Below are 22,376 nucleotides of genomic sequence, written 5' to 3'. Positions count from 1 at the left end.
TCATCTTCTTATCCCCGCCCCTCTTCCAATTTCTCCTACTCTTGGTTACAGCTCATTCAAGACACCACCATCTTTCTCAACCACACCTTCAACACCACCAATTGTTTCTTGTGCACATCACTACAGCGCCCACTGCTGGCCGCCGTGCCCCTTAATATTTCTAACTACTCCTTCCACGCAGTAGGACATCCCCTCCGCCCCCTGGCAGACATACCCCTATGGGAACCAGAATACGCAGATAATCTCACCATCCACCACTGTCTAGGCCCAACCCCTCCCCCCTCCAACGCACTTCACTGCCTATCTATCTACACCCCCACCTCCGACTCTAAAACTTTTATCCAACCAGGACACTTCTTTTGGTGTAATGGCAGTCTTTTCAACTCACTGCCTCCCAACTCCAATATACCCTGCATTCTCATCACCCTAATCCCACAGCTTACACTTTACAGCATGGCAGAATTTCTTGAGCTCCAACCTCCCTTGCCCTCGCGCACAAGAAGGGCTGCTTTCCTTCCCATCATGGTCGGTATCTCTTTGACCACCTCAGCCATTGGGGCAGTGTTTTCGGGAGGGGCCTTGGGTCACTCTCTGTGGGCAATTAAAGATCTCATCGCCAAACTTGAGGGAGCCCTGACATCCACTGCCGATTCCCTGGCCTCTCTCCAAAGACAGGTCACTTCGCTAGCTAAAGTCACCCTTCAAAACCGGCGGGCCTTAGATCTGCTTACAGCCGAGAAGGGCGGCACCTGCGTCTTCCTTCGAGATCAAGAAGAGTGCTGCTATTACATCAACGAATCTGGCATTGTAGAAACTGACATTACCAAACTCACCGACCTTGCCTCCAGCCTCCACTCTGCTTCCAATTCCAACCCATTCTCTTCAATACTAACAAATCCCCTCCTTACCTGGCTCTGGCCCATTGCAGGCCCCATAATAATCATTCTTCTCACCTGTCTCTTCTTACCTTGTATAATAAAGTTCATTAAATCCCAAGTCGGAAAAATCTCTAATCAAACTTTCAACCAGTTTTTACTCAGGAACTATCAGCTTCTGGCCACAGAAGATCCCTCACCCTCACGTGACCTCCTCACCACACGCTGAGATGGACCCCTCTCTCCACTGGAAATTGTTCCTGGAAACAATGGCTGCAGACACCTGGCTTCTGGCACCCATATCCTCTTGGCACCATTGGAATCAACAAGTCCTCGACCTATGGTTACAGGGAACCTTCACTGATTTCCAACCTGAAGAAGTCCACATCTACTCGTCCTTACTGTGGGGAGTCCTATCAACCCTTTCCTCCCAGTCCTCAAGCCCTTACTCCCTTCTGTGCCCCATTCAGCAGGAAGCAGTCAGAGAGAAAGCAACGTGCACAACCCCATAGAGGAGAAAGGGGGGAATGAAGGGCCCCCACCCATAAGATGGCGAACTTCCTGCTTCTCTTCCGGGTCCTCGGTTCCCGCCGGCGCCGCCTGAAGCCCAATCACCTCTCTCCCCCCTCCCAATCCCAGCACCTAGCCAATAGCCACCAGCCCTGTAGAAGTTACACCACAATCACCTCATGCCCCTTCCTATATAACCCAGCACCTTTCCCTAATAAAGCGGAATTCTCCGGTGAATTGCTGCTGTGTGTCGCTCCTTCCTTTCAATTAGCATAATAAAACATGTGCTACTCTTCTTTATCTGGGGAACATTAACTGATCTCACTGAAGAATGATTCTAGAGCTCAATGTTTAACAGAGTTTTAGTAGGGGGGTTTCCTTGCATGTAGTTACATTGCTCTGACTGCAAATATCCCGCCCTGCCCCCTCCAGAGCCCCTCACCCTACTCTGACTACATCCATTGCCCCTGTCTCAGTTCCAGGTATCTTGTGTTACATTAACTCAAAATATACTCTATAATTCAGTAAGGCGCTAATTAATATTTGGAACAGTGAAGGAATTAACAAATGAAACTGATGCTGGTTTCTTGTTTGCAGAGTTGAAGTATGAACTTAGCAAACAGTCAAGGTAGGAGAGCCAGGGAGACTTTTATTGAGAGATACAGTGAGAGGACAGACAGAGCTCCTGGCCCAGGCCTGGAGGGGACAAGAAAGCCTGTAGTGGTGCATTGTCTAGGGGTTTTACAGGTAGTTGAGGATTTTGGGGAACCGGATAAAAGCCTTAGGGGTGTGGACTTGTTAAGTGGTACCTGAATATTAAAAATTAACTTAACACAAGAAATTTACTGCTCTGATTTCTCCCTGGGATACTGGCATCTTGGTCTAGGAGCCTATCAAAAGGCTGCCTGCCCAGCCCCCAAGGTGGGCTGAGGTATTGTCTGTTTGCTAAAGAGTAAGTTAAGAACATTACTTCTTAAATTTCCTGGGTGTTAAAATGCAATCTTTTCTTTAAGGTGCAGTCCTTCCTGCTTTTTACTATGTTGTTTACAGCTGGGTTTGCATGCTAAATTAGTTGCCCAGTTTGCAAAATCACTTTGTCTGATCTGAAGGAGAAAAAACAGCACATAGGCCTGGGTCTTTAGCATGCTAAAGTGAACCTTACACATGATTACAAATGATTAGCATAATAAAAACATGTGCTACTCTTCTTTATCTGGGGAACATTAACTGATTTCACTGAAGAATGACCCTAGAGCTTAATGTATAACAGAGAGTTTAGGTAGGAGGTTTCCTTGCATGTAGTTACATTGCTGACTGCAAATATCCTGCCTTGCTTTCTCTGGGGGCCCTCACCCTATTCTGTCTAAGCCCACAGTCCCTGTCTCAAAACAATAATAATTGATTCTATATATTGATTTTTAATACAGACCAGATTGCTGTGCTGAGTGGATGTTTACACTGTGGGAGATGAAGGATTTTCCCATTTCACAAAAGAAGAAGAAACACCTAACATGCAATATTACACTACTTATTTTACACACAGGAAAAATTATGTCTGTCACATAAACAAAAATAAAAATATTTAAAATATATTTAATTTTCTTAATTTATTTCCCATTCAAATTTCATTTGTGACCTTTTTTGGGGGAGGATGTCTGTATCCTTTTTACTGACTTACAGGAGTTCATTGCATATCCTGGATTCTCATTTTATTTTCAATTTTCTAATTACATGTTACATATTGTAAATATTATCATTGGTGAAACATAATTTGAACATTTCTTATATCAAATTTATTTTTTCCTTTATGGCATTTGCCTTGTACTTCTGGTTTGAGAGGCCTTCCTCTTACCCAAGCACAAAAAAATGTTTTCCCACATTGCTGTCTGTCTCTAGAGTATTTTTACTCTCAGCTTCACGGGATTCAGCAGGATATTCACCCTCTCTGGTGGTGAGGCCCACGCGCTCCCACGGGGCTGCTTCTCTCTCTGGGATCCTCGCTCGGCACTCCCAGGCCTAAGCCCCGTCCCTGGGCCTTCAGCACCTCCTGCTCACACCCACCCCCGGCCCCGCGGATCCCGGAATCCCAGCTCGCGGTGAACAGTAGGGGGACACGTTCTGAGTGACCCCTGCCTTCAGTCTCCAGCCCGGGCCGCACAGCCCAGGGAGGGAGTGACCCCTACACACCCGAGGGCCTGAAAACCACAGGGCCCTGTGGCTCCTGCGAAGCGCTGACCAAGCTTTCTGGCGTTTCGGCAGTGACCGTCCCCACATACACCAGGGGCAGGGGTGGGGGTGAGCCGGTCTGAAAACTCTCTCAGCTTCTGCCTCACCTCCCAAGAAGAGCTGCTGGCCGCTGCTGGCCGCTGCTGGCTGCCGGAGCTGTACCCGGCCCTCCCGCCTGCTCCCGTGTGCCCTGCAGGCCCCTCTTCCCCAGAGCCAGGCCACCCACTCTCTCCCCGGAGCCAGGACCCCCTCTTCTCCCCGCAGCCAGGATCCCCTCCCCACCCCCCAAGTCAGGACCCCCTCTCCCCCGGGAGCCAGGACCCCCATCCCCCCAGGAGCCAGGACCCCGTCTCACCCACTGGAGCCAGGCCTTCCACTACTGTGATTTTCAGCAGGAGAGATCATTGCCTTTGCCAAAACAACTTCAATTCCAAGTCTCCTAAGCCTTAAACAAGAAGTTTAACTTTTTTACTTACAGTAAAGCCTGGCGGTAGGCACCCAGACTCTTCCTACAGCGCTGTCGCACAGCGCTCTCACCGTCCTGGGAGTCTGCAGTGGTCCTTACACCACCGGGATCAAGGAGTCCGACAATGACCTGAGCACGTGGGGCTATTACAGCAGAAAATAAGAGGAGACACTGTTGGACAGATACCAGTGCACACAGGAGAAATGTGGCGAAAAAGGACTATGGAAAAAGGGATCAGTTAGCCAGGGTGGTGATCAGTGGTCCCATCACAACTTCCATCAGATGCAGGGGCCAACTGAGGCTTGAAATAAAGAGGCTCAGATGGGCTGGGGTGTGTTTCTAGAGTGTTGGGGATGCTGGGATGTTGGAATCCTACAGTTCTACAGCACATTCTGCCCACTGTGGAGCAGAACCTTGGACAGCTAATGGGGATATAGAGAGGAGGGTCCAGCCCATATATAGGGGACAGGAAAACTGGAGCAGGGTATCTGGATCCAGCTAAGAAGATCAAAGTGCACAGCCAGGCAGCAGCCTCAGGAGGAAACTAGAAGGCGGCCAAGAAATTAAGGCACAGCTAATGGTGTGGCCCCGGCAGATGCAGCTGGCATTAGAGAGGAGCTCTGGGACTCGGTGACACACAGCGGATTGGAATCACCTCTCACTGTATGCCAGGAATGCTGAGAACCTGGCTGGGAGCAGGAAGACCAAGTCTATCCTCTACTCACTGGTGGGGGTGAGGCTGCCTAGTCCACCTGCCCCTGTCCTGCTGGAAATGACCATGGCCTGTTAGGCTGACCTTAACTGAGCCAGCAGTGCCTGGAGAGGGAAGGCTCAGGGAAGCAGGAGCCAAAGCGATTTTCACAGCCAGTCTCCTCCTCAGTGTCCAGCCACCTCTGTGTCCACCCCTGTGATGTGGTAGACAGCTCCCTCCTTCTGCCTCTCTATCCAGGACCTTGTTTGTGGTTTTAGAGGAGAGGTGGAGAACAGCCCTCCCTTCTTCTTCCCCCCAGGACCCCTCCCCACTCTGTCTTGGGTTTTGGTTCCTTAGTCATGCTGACTTGGGTGACCTCCAGTCCATTTCAGCATCATGAAACATCAGAGCCCACCAACAGTTTATGCTTCAGACCCCACACAACAACCCACTAATCTGGAACCCCATTATTCTTTTTCCCCTTTTTCTCACCTTAAATTCTGATTTGTTGCTTAGAGGCAGAATGTCTGGCACCTTATGCATTTATTCTGTTACTTAAAGACTTTATTTTAGGGTTTGTCATCTCTTGCATACTGCAGCTATTTTCACCCTCTGCCTCTTCGTCTTCCCAACTTACTCCATACAACAGAACATAACATGAATAGTTGTGATGGTCAGTTACTATGGAAAAAGAAACAGTGAGGCACCGTGGCACATGGCCCCATTTATTTCGTAGTTTTCATTCCTAAGCAATATAGAACATAGAGTATCTTCTTGCTAGTAAATTACCTCACATTATGGGAATAAGACATGTTGCTTCATAAAGACCACAAGACTGATAGGAAGTCAGAAGATCTGTCAAAAAAATTGGCTTAGTATCTTATCCTTCCCCTCCATTTTTGACTCACCACCCAATTTACAAATAAAAACCACCAATTTCTTGCATCTCTCCTATCACATCCCCTTGCAGCCTTCTCAGATGTAACCACCATCCTGAATTGTGTGTTGAATCACTCTCTTGCTTTTTGAAAAAGTAGTTTTATCATAAATGAATGCATTTATAAACAGTGTATCACTTCAGTTTGCTTGATTTGTATCACTCGGAAAATGAAGCCCTAGTTTAGGTGGTGTCCTGGGGCTGCTTTCTCTACTCCATGTTGTGCTGGTGAGATGTCTCATGTCTGTGAGGTTGGAGCTAATTCATTTTCAGTGTGGTAGTTTATTATGTCCAGGCAAGAGATAAAGAGAGGCACAGGCCCCGTTCGTCCGGCTTTTCTCCTGGGTGGCATTCTGTCCTCCACAATTAATTTCATAATGGCTCCCCTCTTCCCAGCACGTGGCATTGGGGTGTTTGCTAGGGAGGGCTGTGCATGCGTGATGATTGCTAAGTGAGCTGGGAACTGTTTTTATAGGTCATGAATGATGCTATCACTCCTCTGGTTTAGAATAGCTCTGTAGAAGACAAATGGTCATGTTATTTCTCAAAAATTCATTTAGTGGACTCTAAGATAACATCTCAGCCTATACCATTGAGAGAGAGGGTGACCCCATAATTTGCTCAGTGTCCCCAGTGCAGACAGATCTTGGGATCAGTCACATTTCTCTTGCTCTTGAATACATGAAACTTCAGCCTCAAATCGTCACTTTCCATATGGTCTTAATGCACAAACTTCAACAGGAAAGCCCTTTGAGCTGGAGCATCACCTAAACCAGGAGCCCCAGGACTGGGCTGATCTCATGTCTGTGACTGGGCCTGAAATGAGGAGACTGAACCAGATGGTCTTCACTAAGGTCTCCTCTCACTCCACAATTCTAACACCCTTTAACTTAGAAAAAAATAAGAAAGTAGAGTCATTACTGGCAACTGGAGCATGAAGAAAGGACTGGAGCCGTGCTTCCTGTGCTTCATGCACATCCGTCCCGGTGTTCTCAGTAACCAGAGATGCCCCATCGCTCCAGTGACCTGCTTCACAAAGCACAAGTTTGGGCTGGAGGTGGACCAAGACCAACTGGCAGGTGACAGGAGCTTCAGTTTCATTTCTTCCCAACAAAGCAGCAAACTGCTCTGAGTCCAGCCGAGCTCTGGGTGTTTTCCACAAGCTTTTGCTGACACTATGGGTTCTACACTCAGAAGGGAAAAGGTACACCCACACCGATTTCATGTGTGTGGTTTCCTCTCACAGATGCCCAAGGAAAACATGTCTCCTTCTCCTCCGAGTAGCTCATCTTGGCTCTGCCACTCACTACTGGGTGTGGCCTTGGGTGAATCCCGCATCCTCGCTATGATGAGTGGGTTGGACTAGAGGCTTCTAAGGTCTACCATCTCTCAAGTCCCAGGATCAGATAGTGTGTCTCTAACAAAATTAATGCATGCAGACCTATGTGGAGAGAACTCAGTGAATAGTCAAAGAAATTTGGATCCAGATGTCCCTTCATGTCTTGGGTATTCATTAGCATCTGTTCTGGGCTGGACACAGGCACTGTGTCCTTATGCATCCTGCCATGGTAGGGATGTCAGCAATATTGTTCCCATTCAACAGATAACCTCATCTCAAGGGTAGTAGGTGACTTTCTTGAACATGCTTAGTAGTCACACAAACGTTAACCATCAGCACGAGGAACTGAGTTGAGGCTGCTCCAGAGTACATGCTATTTAAGCAGTAGATCCTGGGTGGTTGCCTGCAGGGAAGCAAAATACAGAAAATCCTTTTCATGGAGGGGCACTGCTAAATTGTCTAAGCACTGGACAAGTGCACTTACCAGCATGCCAGCTTCACACCCATTATCCCTGCTTTAGAAATATAGCTAGGGGTTAGGGGTGGGGAGGAGATTGAGGAGCAACTCAGCTATGAGCTATACTTCTGGAATGAGCTTCACCCAGACAATGGGAAAACGCTGTTTCACCTACTCCATTTTACGTTTGCTGAAAAAAAGAAGGCAGCTAACTAGGGTGACACCTAAGGAAGCGTTTCCTTTGCAGTGAGCTTCAAATTAGCTGCTGGTGTGACTTTTTTACAAACTTACATGAAATAAATGCCAGGAAGTCTGGGGTGTCCCTATTCCTATCTAAAAATATGCAGTGATTCTAGGGAAACACACATTATGACATTTTTTGTTTTGTTTTGTTTTCTTGCTTTTTTATTTTTTATCACATGGGCAACACTGTAGTTACTAGATTCCTCCCATTATCAAGTCCCCACCACACACCCCATTACAGTCACTGTCCATCAGCGTAGTAAGATGCTATAGAGTCACTACTTGTCTTCTCTACGCCATGCTGCCTTCCCCATGTGCTCCCCCTGTGTTATGTTTGCTAATCGTAATGCCCCTTATTCCCCTTCTCCCTTCCTTTCCACCCACCCTCACAAGTCCCTTTCCCTTTGGTAACTGTTAGTCCATTCTTGGATTCTGTGAGTCTGCTGCTGTATTGTGCCTTCAGTTTTTGCTTTGTTCTTATGTACCACAGATGAGTGAAATCATTTGGTACTTCCTTTCACTGTCTGGCTTATTTCACTGAGCATAATACCCTCTAGCTCCATCCATATTGTTGCAAATGGTAGAATTTGTTTTCTTCTTATGCCTGATTAATATTCCATTGTGTATATGTACCACATCTTCTTTATCCATTCATCTACTCATGGACACTTAGGTTGCTTTCATATCTTGGCTATTATAAATAGTGTTGTGATAAACACAGGGGTGCATATTACCTTCTGAATCTGAGAACTTGTTTTCTTAGGGTAAATTCCTAGGAGTGAAATTCCCAGATCAAATGGTGTTTCTACTTTTAGTTTTTTGAGGAACCTCCATACTGCTTTCCACAATGGTTGGACTAGTTTACATTCCCACAAGCAGTGTGGGAGGGTTCCCCTTTTTCCGCATCCTTGCCAGCATTTGTTGTTTGTCTTTTCTCTGTTGGCTATCCTAACTGGTGTGAGGTGATATCTCACTGTGGTTTTAATTTGCATTTCCCTGATGATTAGCGATGTGGAGCATCTTTTTATGTGCCTGTTGCCCCTCTGAATTTCTTCTTTGGAAAAGTGTCTGTTCATATCCTCTGCCCATTTTTTAATCAGGTTATTTGCTTTTTGGGTGTTGAGGTGTGTGAGTTCTTTATATATACTGGATGTTAACCCCTTGTCGGATATGTCATTTACAAATATGATACTGTAGGATGCCTTTTTGTTCTGTTCATGATGTCCTTTACCCTACAGAAGCTTTGTAGCTTGATGTAGTCCCATGTGTTCATTTTTGCTTTTATTTCCCTTTCTCAAAAAGATGCATTCAGGAAGAAGTTGCTCATGTTTATATTCAGGAGACTTTTGCCTGTTTTCTTCTAAGAGTTTTATGGTTTCATGACTTACATTCAGGTCATTGATCCATTTTAAGTTTACTTTTGTGCATCGGGTTAGATAATAATCCAGTTTAATTCTCTTCCATGCAGCTGTCCACTTTTGTCAACACCATTTGTTGAAGAAGCTGGCTGTCTTTTCCCCTTGTACATTCATGGTTCCTTTATCATATAACAATTGGCCATATATGAATGGGTTTACATCTGGGCTCTCTAGTCTATTCCATTGGTCTATGGGTCTGTTCTTGTGCCAGTACCAAATTGTCTTGATTACTGTGGCTTTGTAGTAGAGCTTGAAGTGGGGGAGCATAATCCCACCAGCTTTATTCTTCCTTCTCAGGATTGCTTTGGCTATTTGGGATCTTTTGTGCTTCCATAAGAATTTTAAAACTATTTGCTCCAGTTCATTGAAGAATGCTGTTGGTATTTTCATAGGGATTGAACTGAAGCTATAGATTGCTTTAGGCAGAATGGCTATTTTGACAATATTAATTCTTCCTATCCATGAGCATGGGATGTGTTTCCATTTATTGGTATCTTCTATAATTTCTCTCATGAGTGTCTTGTAGATTTCGAAGTATAGGTCTTTCACTGCCGTGGTTAGGTTTATTCCTAGATATTTTATTCTTTTTGATCAATTGTGAATGGAATTGTTTTCCTGATTTCTCTTTCTGCTAGTTCATTGTTAGTGTATAGGAATGCAACCGTTTTCTGTGTATTAATTTTGTATCCCACAACTTTGCTGAATTCAGATATTAGATCTACTAGTTGTGGAGTGGATTCTTTAGGGTTTTTTTATGTACAATATCATGTCATCTGAAAACACCAACAGTTTAACTTCTTTCTTGCCAATCTGGATGCCTTTTATTTCTTTGTGTTTTCTGATTGCAGTGGCTAAGACCTCCAGAACTATGTTGAATAAATATGGAGAGAGTAGGCATCCTTGTCTTGATCACAATCTTAAGGGAAAAGCTTTCACCTTCTCGACATTAAGTAGAAGGTTGGGTGTTGGTTTGTCATATATGGCCTTTATAATGTTGAGGTACTTGCCCTCTATACACATTTTGTTGAGAGTTTTTATCATGCATGGATGTTGAATTTTGTCGAATGCTTTTTCAGCATCTATGGAAATGATCATGTGGTTTTTGCCCTTCTTTTTGTTGACATGGTGGATGATGTTGGTGGATTTTTTAATGTTTTATCATCCTTGCATCATGATGGGTGATCTTTTTTTTTTGGTATCATTAATCTACAATTACACAAAGAACATTATGTTTACTAGGCTCCCTCCTTCACCAAGTACCCCCCCCCCACAAACCCCATTACAGTCACTGTCCTTCAGCATAGTAAGATGCTGTGGAAACACTACTTGTCTTCTCTGTGTTGCCCAGCCCTCCCCGTGCCCCCCCTCACATTATACATGCTAATCGTAAGGCCCCCTTTCTTTTTCCTGTCCTTATCCCTCCCTTCCCATCCATCCTCCCTAGTCTCTTTCCCTTTGGTAACTGTTAGTCCATTCTTGGGTTCTGTGATTCTGCTCCTGTTTTGTTCCTTCAGGTTTTCTTTGTTCTTATACTCCACACATGAGTGAAATCATTTGGTACTTGTCTTTCTCCGCCTGGCTTATTTCACTAAGCATAATATCCGCTAGCTCCATCCATGTTGTTGCAAATGGTGGGATTTGTTTTCTTCTTATGGCTGAATAACATTCCATTGTGTATATGTACCACATCTTCTTTATCCATTCATCTACTGAAGGACACTTAGGTTGCTTCCATTTCTTGGCTATTGTAAATAGTGCTGCAATAAACATAGCGGTGCATCTGTCTTTTTCAAACTGGGCTGTTGTATTCTTAGGGTAAATTCCTAGGAGTTGAATTCCTGGGTCAAATGGTATTTCTATTTTGAACTTCTTGAGGAACCTGCATATTGCTTTCCACAATGGTTGAACTAATTTACATTCCCACCAACAGTGTAGGAGGGTTCCCCTTTCTCCACAACCTTGCCAACATTTGTTGCTATTTGTCTTTGGGATGGTGGCCATCCTTACTGGTGTGAGGTGATATCTCATTGTGGTTTTAATTTGCATTTCTCTGATGACAAATGATGTGGAGCATCTTTTCATGTGTCTATTTGCCATCTGAATTTCTTCTTTGGAGAACTGTCTGTTCAGCTCCTCTGCCCATTTTTTAATTGGATTATTTGCTTCTTGTTTGTTGAGGTGTGTGAGCTCTTTATATATTTTGGATGTCAACCCTTCATAAGATCTTTCATTTATGAATATATTCTCCCATACTGTAGGATGCCTTTTTGTTCTATTGCTGGTGTCCTTTGCTGTACAGAAGCTTTTCAGCTTGATATAGTCCCACTTGTTCATTTTTGCTTTTGTTTCCCTTGCCCGGGGAGATATGTTCATGAAGAAGTCATTTATGTTTATGTCCAAGAGATTTTTGCCTATTTTTTTCTAAGAGTTTGATGGTTTTATGACTTACATTCAGGTCTTTGATCCATTTTGAATTTACTTTTGTGTACAGGGTTAGACAATGATCCAGTTTCATTCTCTTACATTTAGCTGTCCAATCTTGCCAGCACCGACAGTTGAAGAGGCTGTCATTTCCCCATTGTATGTCCATGGCTCCTTTATCATGTATTAATTGACCATATATGTTTGGGTTAATGTCTGGACTCTCTATTCTGTTCCACTGGTCTGTGGCTTTGTTCTTGTGCCAGTACCAAATTGTCTTGATTACTGTGGCTTTGGGTTGATCATTTTGATGTATTTTTTAAGTCGTTTTGCTAATATTTTGTTTAGGATTTTTGCATCTCTGTTCATCAGGGATATTAGTCGGTAATTTTCTTTTTTTGTGGTGTCTTTGCCTGGTTTTGGTATTAGAGTGATGTTGGCCTCATAGAATGAGTTTAGGAGTGCTCCCTCCTCTTCTACTTTTTGGAAAACTTTAAGGAGGGTGTGTATTAGGTCTTCATTAAATGTCTGATAAAATTCAGCAGTGAAACTATCTGGTCCAGTGGTTTTGTTCTTCAGTAGTTTTTTGATTATCAGTTCAATTTCCTTGCTGTTAATTGGTGTGTTCAGATTTTCTGTTTCTTCTTGGGTCAGCCTTGGAAGGTTGGATTTTTCTAGAAAGTTGTCCATTTCTTCTAAATTATTCGGTTTGTTAGCATATAATTTTTAATAGGATTCTTTCATAATTCTTTGTATTTCTGGGGTGTCTTTGATGATTTTTCCTTTCTCATTTCTGATTCTGTTTATGTATGTAGACTCTCTTTTTTTATTGATAAGTCTGCTTAGGGGTTTACATATTTTGCTTATTTTCTTGAAGAACTAGCTCCTGCTTTCATTAATTCTATCATTTTATTATTCTTGATTTTATTTATTTCTGCCCTAAGCTTTATTATGTTCCTCCCTCTACTGACTTTGGGCCTCATTTGTTCTTCTTTTTCTAGTGTCATTCTTCTTCTTCCCTGAGGTAGGCCTGTATTGCAATATACTTCCCTCTTAGCACGGCCTCTGCTGCATTCCACAGGTTTTGTGGTGTTGAATTATTGTTTTCACTTATCTCCATTCATTCCTTGATCACTGTTTTTATTTGGTCATTGATCCATTGAATGTTTAGGAGCATGTTATTAAGCTTCCAGGTGTTTGTGGACTTTTTTGTTTTCTTTGCATAATTTATTTCTAGTTTCATACCTTTGTGATCTGAAAAGCTGGTTTGTGCAATTTCAATCTTTTTGAATTTACTGAGGCTCTTTTTGTGGTCTAGTATATGATCTAGTCTTGAAAATGTTCCATGTGCTCTTGAGAAGAATGGGTATCCTGTTGCTTTTGGATGGATTGTTCTGTAGATGTCTGTTAGGTCTATCTGTTCTAATGTGTTGTTCAGTGCCTCTGTCTCCTTACTTGTTTACTGTCTGGTTGAACTGTCCTTTGGAGTGAGTGAAGTGTTGAAGTCTCCTCAAATGAATGCATTTCATTCTATTTCTCCCTTTATTTCTGTTAGTATTTTTTTCACATATTAAGTGACCCTGTGTTGGGTAGGTAGATATTTATAATAGTTACATCCTCTTGTTGGACTGACCCCTTTATCATTATGTAATGTTGTTCTTTGTGTCTTGTTACTTTCTTTGTTTTGAAGTCTATTTTGTCTGATTCAACTATTGCAACTCCTGCTTTTTTCTCCCTATTAGTTGCATGAAATCTTTTTCCATCCCTTTACTTTCAGTCTCTGTATATCTTTGGGTTTGAAGTGAGTCTCTTGTAGACAGCATATAGACGGGTCTTGTTTTTTTATTCATTCCATGACTTTATGTCTTTTGATTGGTGCATTCAGACCATTTACATTTAGAGTGATTATCGATAGGTATGTACTTATTATCGATAGGCATGATATTGCCATTTCAGGCTTTAGATTTGTGGTTACCAAAGGTTCAAGGGTAATTCTCTTACTACCTAACAGTCTAACTTAACTCACTTAGTATGCTATTACAAACACAACCTAAAGGTTCTTTTTTCCCCTCCTTTTCCTTCCTCCTCCATTCCTTATGTATTAGGTATCATATTCTGTGCTCTTTCTCTTTCCTTTGATTGACTTTGGGGGTAGTTGGTTTGATTTTGCATCTGCTTAGTAATTAATTGTTCTACTTTACTGTAATTTTATTTCCCCTTGTGACAGCTATTTAATCTTGGGGACACTTCCATCTATAGCAGTCCCTCCAAAATATACTGTAGAGGTAGTTTTTGGGAGGTAAATTCTCTCAGCTTTTGCTTATCTGAAAATTGTTTAATCCTTCCTTCAAATTTAAATGATAACCTTGCCCGGTAGAGTATTCTTGGTTTGAAGGCCTTCTGTTTCATTCATTGAATATATCTTGCCATTCCCTTGTGGCCTGTCAGGTTTCTGTTGAGAAATCTGATGATAGCCATCAGATGGGTTTTCCTTTGTATGTGATCTTTTTTCTCTCTCTAGCTGCTTTTAAAAGTCTGTCCTTATCCTTGATCTTTGCCATTTAATGTCTTTTTGTTATTTTCCTTGTGTCCCTTGTGTTGGGAGGTCTGTGCACCTCCATGGTCTGAGAGACTATCTCGTTCCCCAGATTGGGGGAGTTTTCAGCAATTACCTCCTCAAAGACACTTTCAATGCCTTTCTCTCTTCTTCTTCTGCTACCCCTATATTGCGAATACTGTTCTGTTTGGACTGGCCACACAGTTCTCTCAATATTTTTTCATTCTTAGGGATCCTTTTTTCTCTCTGCCTCAGCTTGTTTGTCATCCTCTTGTTTAGTTTCTATTCCATTTACTGTCTCTCCTACTACATCTAATCTGCTTTTAAATCCCTCCATTGTATGTTGCATTTCAGATATGGAATTTCTTAATGATTGAATCTCCATCCTAAATGTGCCTCTGAGTTCTTTAATATTTTTCTGAACCTCCATGAGCATGTCTATGATTTTTATTGTGAACTCTCTTTTTGGAAGATTGGTGAGTTCAGTTTCATTTGGCCCTTTTCTGGGGTTTGTGAGATTTTGGCATGAACCAGTTTCCTTGGACGTTTCATATTTTATGTGGCAACCTCTAGTGCCCTGAAGCTCTAGGCTCTGGAACTGCTCACCTCCTGGAGTGAGGTTAGGGGTTGCAGGGGAATGGCACTGCTGCCTACAGGGAGGAAAGAGCTGTTTCCTGCTTTCTCCACCCTCAGAGCCAGTGGGCCAAACACAGAGGTGTAAGCCTCTGTGCTTTGTGTCTGTAGCTGTTGTAGGCAGGGCCTCTCTCTGGTTGGCCTGATGCCAAGGCAGTGACTGCCAGTTTGCAAGCCGGTGCTGGCGGGCCAGGAGGAAGGTGCAGCAGGCTGCATATCATAGGGGGGGGGCCTCAGAGCTGAGTATCCAGCCAGCCAGGGGGATGGAGCACCCGAAGCTCCTGAAAGTTCCCAACCTGCTGGGCCGACTGTGCCCAGACAACCTTGTCCACCTATCCTTTCTCCCACACAGCAAGCTCTGTGCAAACCCCACCCCTGCAGCAGCCCTCCTGCAGCTAGGAAGCCTCTCAGACCACCCATCTTTCCTTTGTCCCAGAGGGGCCAGATGTGGATCCCTGTCCTCCACAAATGGCTGGAATCTCAGTCTTTCAAGTCTTCTGTCTGTCTTAGCTTTCCAACCCCACTAATCTCCAGAGCACCATGCAATGTAGGTTTATGCTCCCAAAAGCAGATCTCCAGGGCTGGATGTTCAGCAGTCTTAGGCTTCCACCCCCTCCCTGCTCCATTTACCTTCCTCCCTCTGGTGAGCTGGGGTGGGGGAAAGGCTTGGATCCCACCAGATCAAGGCTTTGGTACATTACCCTGTTTTGTGAGGTCTGCTGTGCTTTGTTCTCTAGGTGTATGCAGTCTGTTACAGCCTTCTTTCCTGTTGCTCTTTTATGATTAGTTGTATTAACTATATTTTTGTATTATATGTGGTTTTGGGAGGAGTTCTCTGTCTCATGTCTCACACTGCCACCTTATATTGATCTCCCACTTTATCACTTTTAAAGGACTCATCTTAATGAAAATCAACTTTCTGATATACAAGCACAATTTTCTCTCATCAATTCATAGTAAATATTTTATAGAATGCCTACATGGCCCAGCCTGTTTCCAAACTTAGGAAGTCATAAACCATAAGAGGACCCCAAAGTTAAGTACAGAATTATATAAACTGAGCTTCTCCTCCTATCAGTGGCGAGTAAGTACAGGTTAAAAGGACACATAGCTATTTGAATTTCAATTTGAGGAAAGGAATGTATTGGTGTTACAGAACAACTCAAATTCTGGTTGAAAGTGATCAATTTATGGCAGCAGAACAGTGAGCCAGAACTGAGAAAATTAAGATGCAATGCCCACCTGCTTTCTCTTCCTTCCTCCTCGTTCCAATTTTGTCTGGTGCATAAAAGCAAATAGGAATGCCGCAGAGCAGGAACAGACAGAGCAGAGAAGGCCTTGGGCCAAATATAACCCTGGGACTGTGCTAAGCCATTGGCCTCCAGTGTGGTGCTAGACCAACATCCCAGAGTTGGCTGCAATTCTGGACCATGGCTGAGTTTCACCAGCTGATTTTCTGAAGGCAGAAATGTCTTGACAAGGTGACAGGAGAGCCAGGTGGCTCTGTCTGTGGCAATGATGGGAGCTGGAAAGGCCACTGGCACCTCACTGGCCTCCCACCCAGACTCCACCTGCAGTGTGTTAGGCACGAGAAGGCCTATAGCTGCCAGCCTGAAGACTGGCGGATAATGAGATGCCAGCTGGACACAGGGTGACTGGCTGTGCGGCAGTACACCTGCACTAGGGGGTGAGAAAATCCTTTTCATGAGGAGAGACAGTACTTCTTAACAGTTTTTTGCAACCCACCTAGGCTCCCTAATTTTAATCTTCCCCACTTTCTCCTTTGTCCTCTGTCATACTGCACAAGCCTCTGTCCATCCACTCTGTTTTTCTTCCTTTTAGAAGCACTCTCCTGGGTGTGTTGGAGTAAGAACATGAGCTGTGGACACATCTGAGCTGGGATCTGACTCAACCCCTAGTCTGGTGATCAAAAATAATAATTCAACCATGTTGCACCTCACTTTCCCCATTTACAAAAAGAAAATAACAATGCCATTGACGACACGAGACAGAACTGCTAGATTGTTATGTATTATCATCATCACATGTCCAGAGCTTGCTCCTGCCCAGTCATTGATGTTACAGCAGCTGAACCTCCTTCTGAAGCAATTGCATGGTTCTTTGTTCCCTCTGTGCCCTGTCCTTGAGCACATTGGAGGGACGATGGCTCAGCTGAATATTGCCTTGTTCAGAGACATATGAGGTTCCCATCTGCTCGTGCACCCGTGAAAGCAGAGCGTTTCCACCTCATGACTCAGCCAGCCTGCTCGTGTCACTGTGGACTGACAGCCTGACGCTGCCCCCTCTGAGGCTTTGCACCTCTGCCAGGGCTGGTCCCAGTGGCCATGCTAAACACAGGCCTTCCTCAGCTCATAGGGGCTCTCCTTTGTGACAAGAAAAAACATAAAAGCATGGGGGTTAGACTTCAAACTATTTTTAAGATGGGTCGCCAAGACGTACTTTGTGAGAGAGCATGTGCGGTCATGGAGGTGAACAGCCAAGTGCAGGCTTTTCACCTACTAGGTGCCAGGAAATGTCACTTCCCTTTTTCTGTTTTGTCATTACTTCTTTATCCTTGTCCAGATGCCACTGAAGATATTTTATTAATTGAAGAATTATTATTAATTGAAGAATTCATAATAAAGAAAAGTAAACAAAAAGGTAAAATAAGAAAAAAATGCATTTATCAAAGTTTTCCTCTTTATGTGTATCTGCCATGTCTCTTTTACAACTGACTCCATGAAGACAGATGGTTTCATCTGGTATGGCAACTATACTGTTAATATATTATAAAGAACCTGGTCTAATATAAGCACCAAGGAGAGTTAGAAAGGCAACCTCTGCAAAGGGAACCTGCCCAGGTGTGCATCCAGAGCATCTGAGTCCAGAGTCTCTTGCAACTGCTACATGGGTTGAGATTCTAAAATAATAGATATACTGATGAATCTCCTGAAATGGAAAGATGGCATTACAAACCAATTTCATTCCAGTCAAAGTCCAAATGAAACTGAAGGTTGAAAAAAAACTCAGTTACATGCATCCCATGGCCCCAAGTCCCAGTAAGGCTCAGAACCTGGGCCGCTTTTCAAAGGTTCCAAATTTCTTTTTAATCAGAATAATATGTCCCTGTTTTCTAAAAATCAAATCGTATAAAGGTATTAATAAAGGAAAACAACTGTCCCCTCCCCATGCACCCACCTGCATGAGAGGCAGCACATGGAGTCCTGTCTGGTTTGGCTCTGCGGCTGCCTGTCTGGTTCCCACAAGCTCCGGGACCAGTTCTGGACTCACCAGCTTTATGTGTTACCCATTGGCTCTCCATCAGGACAAATGGTGGCCTAGTTGGCTTAAATCCTAACATGTTTCCCCATAACACACTTGCCCACTGCATACATACAGGTGTTTTTTAAGTATATGTTTATAATACCTTTTTCAATTTATCTGTTACTTTTATAACTTTAAATCATATCTTTACACCCCTACTACTTTTTCCATTAATTATAGACAGGATGTATCTTTCTCTTTTAAAAATATAATCACCAATGTTCATTTGTGAATCAAAGTCAAATGGGAAAGTAAAATGTTTACCAAATTCCTACAGTGATTCCTTTCTTGCTCTGATCTGTAATTTAGGGTCCCTGGCTCCTGCAGCTAGTAAGCAGTCAGCTGGCCATCGGGGTTTCCTTCCTTCTCTACTGCAAAATGTAGATTACCCTAGAGGTGTGGGCCTTGATGATCCGGAAGCACACTGGCCTTTTATGGCCAAACTCCCTTACGGGACCCTTCGAGCACTCTCGAAATCTCCGTGGCCTGCATTTTGGGGACACTTACCTGTGTACTTCAGGAGCCTTACTCTTCCTGTGTCAACAAAACATGCTGCTTTGTAGGCCTTGGAATCACTGTCTTCCAGGAACTCTCTTCACAGCTCTCTTGAGGTGGACTCCCTTTTTCCCAGATCCACCAATTTTTTATTTGCTCCTCGTTTTTGCTAGAGTACAGCCTTGTAGTTGATTCCTAGGACAGCCACAGAGAAGTCAAGGTGGGTTTCCCATGATGCTAAGGCAGCATCAAAGCTTTGAGGCCCCTCACTAGCATGGGCCTCTTCCAAGGAAGTGGGCCCTAGCCGTAGGTTCACATGACTGTTTTTATAAAACCTGAAAAGATCAGCTAGTTAAAAACAACTCTTTAGAACACCTCTCTTCTTCTTCTCCTCTGTCACACTCCCCATCTTGCTAGTGGTTGTGGAGTGACCCACAGCACGTTGAAATTTGGTTAGTTGAGCTGGGGACACATTGAGCTTGGGTGTGAGTTGCACCATCTCTATGTATAGCTGAGTTCTTGCTGAGCTGGAGAAGAAATGGCCCCCAGGATGCCCCTCCTGCTCGGGGTGAGCATCTCCTCACTTCCAGGCTTTGCCAGCACGGGCCCTGAGGCCATGGCACGACAGGGACACATAGTTCCCTCAACTATCAATAAGAAATAACAACATTTTCATCAACTGTAGTAGAGAAAGGACTGAATATTTATTTCTATTGTCTATAAAAATATTACAAAATTGTCATAAGCATATAACAGAACTCAGGTCAAAAATGTTCTGGACTTTATAATGCTTATAATCTTTAAGCTAATATTTGCATTTAGTTGTGATTTCTTTTATGATTCTAAATAAATATTCACTTTTGTACCTAATTCTGTAGTAGTAATTTGTTCTGTTTTTCTTAAAGCAAGCTCCCCAAATTGTATAGACTTCAAGCCCCACCAAACCTGAGCCTCTGGGTAAAAAGGTCAAGAAGAGCTGGGGAGTCAGGGCCTTGAACAGGTCTTACAGTGGAGGTGTGAGCTGCATTCGGGGTGTCCCGATACTTTGCATCTCCGAATTTCAGAGTCATGGGAGAGGAAAACCTGGGACAGTAAGAGCCTCTTTATCGAAGTTTTACCATAGAGTGTGACTGTAAGCCCCTCCTTTCAGGCCATGACCCAAGTTTAAGGTTACGGGAGGAGGATCAGGCAAAGGGATGTCTCCTCGTCCCACTGAGAAGATGGAGCATGCAGGCTGTGAAAACAGGGGGCTGGCCTGCATCTGAGAGCTGGGCCGCCATTCCCCTGGGTGGTTCCAAATGGTTTAGGCCTCAGAACGTGCAGCCGCCATATAGTCTGTCTCCCCAGCCCCACTCCCAGTTCTTCAGGCAAGAAGCCCCTGGCCTGGGCTCAGAGCCACATCCACGGGGCTGGGCTTGGGGTGACAAGGATGCACCATGCTTCACATGCATGTTTTTTCTGAGTTTGATCGGAAATGAGTGGGAGGCCCAGAAACCACTCTTCCTAGATAAAAACATGTCATCAGCTTCCCGAAAAGCAGGAATATGGAGAGAATTGACTATTTCTTCTCCCTCTACTACCACCACCCTTCACGCCCCCGCAGTGGGTGCTGCCTTCGCTCCTCCCGTGTTGCAGTCAAGGCAAGTCTCAGAGGTCAGATGCCACACGGGAGAGCAGGGTCAGCAGAACGTGAGGCTCAGTTAAAGATCTGAATAGTTAGAGGTAAAAAAGTCAGGGATCCAAATCTGACCTTTCTGTCAGTATCCCAGTATCATTTTATTTTCTTTGATAAGAAAAAGTAAAGGAAGTCTTAATGGAGAAAGCACAATTTTAAATAGGACTCAAACTGGAATTTTACTTTTTTCTGATTATACAGATAGAGCATGAAAAAATGCAATAAACAAAACATAGAGATTGTTTTAAATTTAAATTAAATTTGCAATCATCTGCCAAGGGCCTGTGTTTTTCTCCTGGACTGCACCTGCCATCCTCAGCACACAGCTTCCACCTCCTCATCCAAGACGGCTGTTCCAGTTCCAGCCATAACACTCACAATCCAAGCAGACAGGAGACAAAGGCAGGAAAGGGGTGTGCCTCCTGCTCTTACAAACACTTCTCAGAATTGTGTCCGTGCTTCCCTTACACACGTACTCACACAGCCTCACCCTGCTGCAATGGGGATTCTGGGTGGCCATGTGCCCAGCTAAAAATCCTGAGTTCATTTATTGTAGAAAAACAGGAGAAAAGATCTTGGATCTTACCAGCAGCCTCTGGGACAGGAGTAAACTCCGAGGAGAATCCTTGTTAGGTCAGCAAAGGGATGAATGTGAAGACAGAAACAGATCATTCTATGTAAGGGAAGATGGTGTGCAGAGGGCTGGGAAGACATGCCGAAGCCAGCCTAGCCATAGGGGACCAGGTACACTGACTTCTAGGTGGAAAGATGAGGCTACCGACTCCAAGAAAGAACTCAGGGAAAGAGAAGACAATTAGAGGATTTTGTAATGAGGGGCTTGCAATGTAAACCCACTATACCGAACACCTATCGAATCCTCCATCAGTGTCCGTGCCTCATTCATGTGGTGTGGAGCTGGACCTCTGTGGGGAACAACTGGAGTTGCTGCATTCCCTACTGGGGACAAGTAAGGGAAGCATATTTTTGCTTTTGTCTGTTTTTTGTTTGGGAGGCATGCAGTCAAGATGTCCTGAGGCACAGCTGGCTGAAACACCAGAATCTGTGTATGTTCTTGCAGGGGCTAACTTACACACAGAGGGAAAGATTCATTCTTTCATCCTGGAATGGAGAGACCTCTCTAGGCCTGGTCACAGTGTATTTGCATACCCTGTCACAGGGTCTGGAGAACGTCTCCAGCGCACTCTCCATGTGTGCGCTGGGGGATTCTGTCAGGGCATGGCACTGCTGTGGGGCTGCGCCTGGCATCCTGGTGCATGCGGCCACACCACCCAGAGCTACCGGCAGACAGCAGGGTTTGTCCCCAGGTTCCCTGATGGCCTGGCTCCATACCAATGAAGGCAAGTGTGCACGACTCAGAGCCACACTTGTCCCTCACTTTGGGGCAAATTCCCTGGAAACTGGGGCATGGTCTTCGGCTGTCACCTCCAGAGCTGTGACTGTCCCTTTTTGTCTTCATGGGTCCTCACTAGTCTTCTCCTAGAAGTCAAGAAAGCATGTTTTGCTTTTGTTCGTTTGTGTTGTTCATCTCAGTCTCAACTTGAGGAATTGTTGGATTGGTGGGGAGAGCCTTCTAAGCAGAAATAACAAGAGAAAAATACAGAGTTAGGAAGCTAAGCCCAAAGCCAGGACATGGTGCAGTAAAAGACAAGGCTAGAAAGACTGAACGCAGACATGCAGCCGGGTTTCCTGTGCCCTCCTGTCAGCGGCAAACAGCTGCCTGCAGGGGGGCTGAGGCAGGGAAGCAACACCAGAGTCAGTGGAAGTGTTTGTGCCAAGAATGTAGAAAAGAAGTTCAGGAAGGAGCCCAAGGAGGCCTCGACACAGGTCAGGGGCAAGAGTGAAAGGGGCCTTGGAGCCACACCGAGGTCTGCAGTGGAAGGGACTTGTTATGTAGCTTGTGCCCAAATCTAAGAACTTCAGGACTCTCAGGGCTGCTGTTGCCTGAAAATCTTATTAAACGGAAACACCCCCTTTTAAAGTGTTGGCTGGAGTAGAAGGTGCAGTAGAATAGAATCAATCCCTGGGACCGTCCGTGGCTTCGGGAGAGTGATGAAGAGTGGGGGCCGGTTCAGGAGAGACCCCAGGGCC

The sequence above is a fragment of the Manis pentadactyla genome, chromosome 7, assembly GCF_030020395.1.
Source record: "Manis pentadactyla isolate mManPen7 chromosome 7, mManPen7.hap1, whole genome shotgun sequence".
Taxonomy (NCBI): domain Eukaryota; kingdom Metazoa; phylum Chordata; class Mammalia; order Pholidota; family Manidae; genus Manis; species Manis pentadactyla.
This window is presented reverse-complemented; position numbering follows the sequence as displayed.